The 7,500-nt window shown below is 39.7% G+C and overlaps 1 protein-coding gene across 2 annotated transcripts in view; it reads left to right on the top strand.

The window, feature by feature from the left end:
* Positions 1-7,500, top strand: part of LOC138027547 (E3 ubiquitin-protein ligase rnf213-alpha-like) — a 198,357-nt gene that overhangs the window by 4,289 nt on the left and 186,568 nt on the right. For both annotated transcript variants that reach the window (XM_068875097.1, XM_068875094.1), the window contains exon 2: positions 7,478-7,500. This exon is cut by the window's right edge and continues 243 nt beyond it. The gene's annotated coding sequence lies outside the window, so the exon portion shown is untranslated. The remainder of the gene's footprint in view (positions 1-7,477) is intronic.

Raw genomic sequence — 7,500 nt, 5'->3', positions numbered from 1 at the left:
GTTACCTTGCGTGTTTAATACTAACTACTCACGAAACAAAGGATGCATCTGTGACAAAATGATGGCAAGACACCGGTGTTATAAAGTTCGATAACGTGTGCGAATCCAACACAAAGGTCACAATCGTTGGTCAGCTAAAGTTAAGCCCCTGCGAACGGGGTTTGTACTTGGATGGGGGACCGCTGCGAAATCCCCGTGTATGCGAAGGCGATAGCTACGGTAATTCGAACTTGATTTCATTTTTTTTCTTTGTTTGGCCGTTGAAGGCTATTTTCTTATTTTATTTTTACGTCAAAACGACTGGACAGACTGGTTCCCAAGAAATATTAGAGTATCAGTTCTATAAAAAATACTTCTATTGAAGTATTCGGTGTATGCAAAATAATGGAACACACGAGAACGAAGCAGGATCTAGAAATAGCATAGAAAATTCTCCTTACCTTTGAAGCTTGTCGTTCTCAAAGAATAAGCATCTGTCCACTTTATCAAATAGTTTAATACTGTGTGAATCATCGATGGCAATTAAAACAGTCAAGTGTACAAAATGCAAAACAGTAAAACTTAAAAAAAATTAATATTAGAGACTTTTAGATCCACGTTTGCGGCTAACCTCAAACTGCTGGAAGTCACATGACTAGCGCTTGCCGTCACGTTCGAGGGTAAGTTTTGACGTTTTCAACGGCGGAAGGTAGGTTTTCACGTAAGTAATTTACCTCAGCTCTTTATGGCATGGAAGTTACATTATCCCACGTATGAACGGGGCAGATATAAAAAGCAACTTTTTATCTTTCATTTCATGTGAACTAACAATCAAAAGAGCCGTGGTTTTATTTATTTCGTTGACTGAAACATCAACGCTGAGCATCGAGGAAATTCAATATGGCGGCCTCCGCAGCTTTGCAGTTGTTTACTTAAACCTAAATGCACGAACTATCACAACTTCTAACGCCAAACCGCAAATCTCAAACCTCAGTTTGCGGTTAGCCGTAAACGTGCATCTAAAGGTCTCTATTGTTTTCTTTTCCTTGGGGCAAATACAAAGATTACGAAGCTTGTCACACTCGACTGGAATGTAAATTATTCACAGTTAAAAACACGAAACTAAAGCAATGAACGGAACAAATCGATCTCTTTTCAATCATTCAAATACATCACTATGTCACGGCGCTGTGAGAATGAAATCGTTACTTAAAAGCTTTTCTCCGACAAATGAGCACGTTTAGAAAGAGGAACTGTGGCTGATCAGCTAGCCGCACTGTTTGGCAATTTCAGTGTCACATTGGTGCCTTAAAGTACAGGAATAAAATCGAAAAAAGACGGCCAGAAAAAAAGCCTACGACACCGATTTCCCAGAAGGTCACCCATCCGAGTACTAACCCCAGCCAACAGGGCTTAACTTCAGTGACAATCACAAGCACGTGGCTAATTGCTATATTAGACTACGATGACGACGCATCAGCCCCGAAATGTCTACGTGGTCTGCCTACGCATCCCACGTAATTTGCCGATCGGAATTGTTTTTTCTTCAAGAAGTTGTTCTTATCGAAATTATCCTAGGTGCAAACTAAAGGTAATTTAGTAATTTCAGTGCAGGTTGTGGTAAGATTATTTGAATCTTCGGTGGTGTTCTGATTTTGGTTTCGCTCGGCCCCGGGGGGGGGGGGGGGGGACTCCCATATGAAACAGACGGGGATGCTCGTCGGAAATTTAGAATTTAACCCCTAAAGGAGACCAATCTAGGCGTGGCTTAAGCAAATTTTGACCCCTAAAAGAGACCGTTTAAAAACACAAAAATACGACACGCAATGAGTTTTAATGATAAAAAGGCATAATCATCGAATGCTTTTATCTAAAAAGAAAATTTAAAAGGACATTTGACTTTTGTTTCTCTTCGCGTAATTCTGTGTTACTTCGCGGAACCCTAAACGAGACCTTGGCATAAAATATTGGCGCTTTGCCCGGAACACCCTAAGCGAGACCAAAATCCCAAATTTACACCCCTAAGCGAGACGACGAGCATCCCCGTCTGTTTCATATGGGAGTCCCCTCCCCGGGCGCTCGGCCCTTCGTTGAATTGTTTTGGTCGGATAATTGTGCGAATTTTGCATGAGCTTTATTTCCAATTTTAAAGTCATTTATATCATTAGTAAAATGCTATTTGAAAACTTGTCAAATTGTTGGTTTTAACATAAAATGTGGCGGGCTCTCCGAATCAGTGCTTTTCACAACGGTGTCTGAGTGGTTGACTTGCAGACTGCAGACCGCAGACTGACCCTAACTCGCAGTTGTTGAAAGCTCACCGTTTTAAAATGGTTGGTTAAGCTAAAATACTTTGGACTTAAATACTGTTTAACAGCACTATTTGTAGGCAGTCTCCAGTAGTCATACACCTTTTTTACAATTTTGTAATGATTCAAATCTGCGTAAATTTATGGCGTTGGATGTGCGTACAAAATACCTATAATATTTTGAAGTGAAAAAGGAAAGCGGTGACTTCCCCGGTAATTGATATACATGTACTTACAACCTATGGACTTAGGACTGCAGACTTCACTTGAAATGACAAAGATAATGGTGCCGTTCTTCATTCTTCTTACTTGACAGTATTTAATTACTCAGTTATTATTATTATTATTATTATTATTATTATTATTATTATTCTAAGTTGTGCATACAGGATCTAGAACATTCCGTTCCAACCTAAGCGATCCAATTTAAAAAGCAATGAGTTTTACAATTGTTATCGAGATTTCGAGGAACTTGTTTTATAAGGAGTCATATCCAGGGAATATGAAAGGATAGGTTGTAAACATTTTCTTTTTTGTGAATAAATACTCTACTTGTGGGGATCAGTGAAAAAAAAGAGCTTTCCACTACACAACAGTTGAAATTTGAAATTGTTTTATGAAGGAGTATTGTTTAAAACTATTCCTCAATAGCATAAGGTCCTCATTATCTCATATGCATCGTTCAACCTAGAAATCCTCACTAGATATTCAAGCAATAGAGGACTTTTCCCTTGTTTACATAACCTCATCAAAGCATGACGGTTCGGAGCATTCGATACAGTTATGCAAACCCGAGACACAGTCGAGGGTTTGCATAAGTGTCTTGAATTCTCCCGAGTGTTTAGATGAGACTGTGTAAACTCGGATAAAGTTCTCTATTGCTTTTATAAAACTTTTCTCAAAAATAATTCGCCAAATGAAGGAAATGCTGGTTTTTTTTACTTCTTGATTGAGACAAATTTTCTTGATACACGCTCATATTTCCTACCAGCTAACCAAAAGATGCATCTGACAGCACTTAACCAATCAAAATTCAACAACAACAACAACAACTGGTGTGACACAATACTAGTTACAATGAAAAGTATGTCCACCCAAATTTAGCAAAGATAATCGAGTTGGGTGGAGCAACGATAAAATAGTTAATTAATATATTTACAATGACAAAGAGTACGAAAGAAAATATTTAATATTTAAGAATAATATCAATATACAAGGGCGACTGAATGTTTCTATTTCAAAGATGTGAGGTACTACAGTGGAATGCAGATTGGATTCTAGTTAATTGATTGCTGATTCGTGTGATGTCACAGCCGTGTTTACATACTGTTATCTTAACACAGCTATTGAGCAATGAGGCTTAACTGATTAGAGTGTAATGTGAAGTGCTAGTTTTCTACCCCATATGAACCATGTGAGCATTAGCCCTACTAATGGAAATGGGCCCACACAAGGACAGAGAAAAACTCTGACCAGGGTGGACACTGGTCAGATAAGATTGGTTCGGTGGCAACAACCGTGCCATTGACATACTTCTGAAGACCAACCACGCTCTTCATGATGCCCTATTAGACCAGAATCACAACACAGCTATCTAGAAGGAGTACAAGGAGTGTAAAACAACTCTACAGTGGGAACTACAGAGATTGAAGAATGCATGGTGGTCCAACTTGTCAACTAAGGTAGAAAGGGCTTTTGATGCAAAAGACTTGAAAAACCTGTATGCCTTATTGAACAGAGCGTTTGGTCCTAAGTCATCTTCTGTCACACCTCTGATGTCCAAGGACAATACCAGTCTCATTAAAGATCCTGAGGAAATTCTGGGGCGGTGGCAGGAACATTTTGCAGACGTATGTGATAACCCTTTAAAAGTTGATATCGCTGCAATTGAATGCCTACCACAGCAAGACGTCATCTACGGGTTAGAGAGATCATCTTCTCTTGAAGAAGTTAACTTGGCTGTCAAACAACTTAGCAGTGGCAAAGCTCCTGGACTAGATGGTATCCCTGTGGAGTTGTCACAAGTTGGTAGCGAGAGGGTCACACTCGCTGTGTTTGACCTTGTTGTTGCAAGTTGGTATGGCTCTCTCATCCCTCAAGATTGTATCAATGGGATAATTGTTTCCTTATACAAAGGTAAAGTAACCAAGGACATTTGCGATCACTATCGTGGAATCACACCCTTGGAGGCAGTTGGGAAAGTCTTAGCTAGATTTTTGTGGAACAGATTGATGGAGGACATTTGCCTGACAGTCATCCCCGAAACAGAAAGTGGTTTTAGATGTGGAAGAGGTACAGTGGATATGATCTTTTTTGCAAGACGGATTCAAGAAAAATGTACAGAGCAACACGTTCCACTCTACCAGGTTTTTGTCGACTTGAGATAGGCGTTCGATACCATCAACGGGGACTCTCTGTGGATAATTCTCGGGAAGATTGGTTGTCCAGTTAAATTTGTCCACATGTTCAAGGAACTGCACAGAAATATGAAAGCTTGTGTGACATCCAACGGTCAGTTGTCTGAAGAATTTTCTATCGACAACGGAGTCAAACAGGGTGATATTCTAGCTCCAACACTGTTCTCAATCTTCTTTGCAGTTATGCTATCACATGCTTTTCAGGAGTGTGAGAGTGGTATTCTGTTCCGTTTCAGAACAACTGGAAAGGTTTTTAATCTGAGGAGGTTCAATGCGAAATCCAAGACCTTTGACATATTAATCCGGGAACTTTTGTATGCTGACGATGCAGACTTGTAGCTCATAGATCGGAGGAAATGCAGTATATAATCCGGGGGGGGGGGGGGGTACTTTAGGAATTTCTGGGTGGGGATGTGCCGCTGGGACACTGGAACCCTTAGCCTAAACCAGAACTAGTTTCAGCTGGATTTTGCCACCCTATACTAGATAATACTAGATAATACTACTAATACCACCGATTTCCTTCTGAATCCCGATTTTTGACAGTTAATAATATCCAGTAGCGTTTTATGATAGTCATCTATCAACGCTGTTCAGGCTGAGTCGTGAAAATTAAACTTGCCGATCCCATTTTTTAAAAATTTTTGAGTAGCAATTCCTGGTTTCCTTAGTCTAGATAAATCTTCAAGCAACTGGCCAGTTTCGTGAAAAATGATACCTTATTCTAGACCCAAACGCTCTGATTTATATACCCTATTCTAGAGTAAACTGCTTGAAAACCATACCCTTCACTGCAGCACATACCTATATAGCCCATATATGGCAGTACCCCCCCCCCCCCCCCCGGGTACATAATAGATCATTTTTCTGCTTCATGCACTGCATTTGGTTTAAAGATCAGCCTCAAAAAGACTAAAATCATGTACACTCCTGCACCTGGTGAGCCATACATAGAACCTGACATCATGGTTTACCTCAAAAGGCTTGGTGTAGTTGACACTTTTGTGTACCTGGGAAGCACCTTGTCACATGATGGTAGTCTAGATGCCGAGATACATCTACGTGTTCAGAAGGCCTCAATAGCATTCGGTAAGTTGGAGAAGAGGGTCTGGAGAGATCGCGGCATTACTAGTAAAACCAAAGTTAGTGTCCACAAGACTTGCGTTCTAATTGCTCTCCTGTACGCCTCAGAAACATGGACTACCCATCGCATGCATGCCAATTGGCTTGAGCGTTTCCACCAAAAATGTCTTAGGCACATACTCAATATCAAGTGGCACAAGTTCACATCAGATACTGATGTCTTAGGTCAAGCCTGTTGCGACAGCGTCGAAGCAATGTTAATTTCAATCCAGTTGCGCTGCACTGGTCACGTGCTTCGCATGGCTGACGATAGAATCCCTAAACAATTATTCTACGGTGAGTTGAGGTCTGGTAAGCGACCACAACACAAGCCCAGCAAAAGATTCAAGGATTTCATCAAAAAAACCTGAAGCAGCTACAGCTAGATTTTGATACTTGGGAGGAGTTTGCCAAGGATCGCTGTAAATGGAAAAGCTGTACTAAAGAAGCTTGCAAAGCTTTGGAGGTTAAGATCATGGCACATGTTAGTTGTGGAACAGAAAAATCTTCCTCTGAAGATCTGGTTCTATAGCAAAAAAAAAAAGTCCTAAATAAGGCCTTCATTTCTATTCCAGACTAAGAAAAACTAACAGTATATTGGAAAGAAAAGTTAAAGCGACGTTAACGTCTTGTTTGCAAAACCAACTCATACCTTTTTTGGGTTGTTAACTGTGTCTTGTAGCCTCACATATTTCGTCGTAGGGAAGCAGGATGCACACACACTTGTTTCCTCCACGGCCGCTCAAAAAATAACACGGCCGCCATACTACTTTTCTCGCGTATGTCTTTTAGCATGAAACTGTGGATTTATGGGTAAATTATAAATAAACAATTTATCCATTTGCTTCGGCACATGTAAAATGCGGTGCTTAAATCAACTGTCGAACGTTAGTCGAGTATTCAACTTAAGTTGCATTTAATTCACAAGTGTAGCCTTTTACATGCAGATAATTCGAGAATTTGATTTGGTGCATGTGAAATGCGACGTTTAAACTAGGCCTTATCTCCAAGAAAATCTTTTTGTAACGTTACACATGACAATGGAAGGGCTCATTATTGCTTTAGTCACTAGTGGTATGATTTTTTAGATTAAATTGCAATCAATACTAAGAAAATTTGTGTAAGGGAGCAGCAAATTTAGTTTTTCTTATGACCTTAATAAAAAATTTATTTTCCTGCTCTGGAAAAAAAACCCACAGCAATTTACGTCTGACTACAAAGCTTTGATATGCTCCTCCAGTAATACTGGGGGTCCAAGTGTTTTTGGATGACTGGGGCCAAATTTGGTCATTAATTTCATAGTTAGGTATTTTAGCGATCTTTATAGCCGGACAAAGATAACTACATGTAGGATTTCAATGTATTTTAAAAGGATTGAAACAGCCATGACAGCAGTCAAGGTATCAATTTTAAACTATTGATAGTGATAATGGTGTAATTGGCCCGTGAGAAACGTGATTTGTAAGTTGGTTGGCCACTAGCAAAGGAACAATTGAAAGCAAATCAAAGTTGTCAAACGTTTGTAACATGATTCTCGTCACCACACCTTTAGGCCGAATACGCTTTATGTCTCTTGGTAGAAGGGTAGCGTAATTTTCGATAACTAATTATGCGAATTAATTTTGATGTTTTTGTGCTATCTGAATTAAGGTGAAACCACAGCAACAGACACA

Source organism: Montipora capricornis, chromosome 2, assembly GCF_036669925.1.
Source record: "Montipora capricornis isolate CH-2021 chromosome 2, ASM3666992v2, whole genome shotgun sequence".
Taxonomy (NCBI): Eukaryota; Metazoa; Cnidaria; class Anthozoa; order Scleractinia; family Acroporidae; genus Montipora; species Montipora capricornis.
Note: the sequence above shows the minus strand (reverse complement) of the source record. Positions and strands in the feature narration are given on the sequence as shown.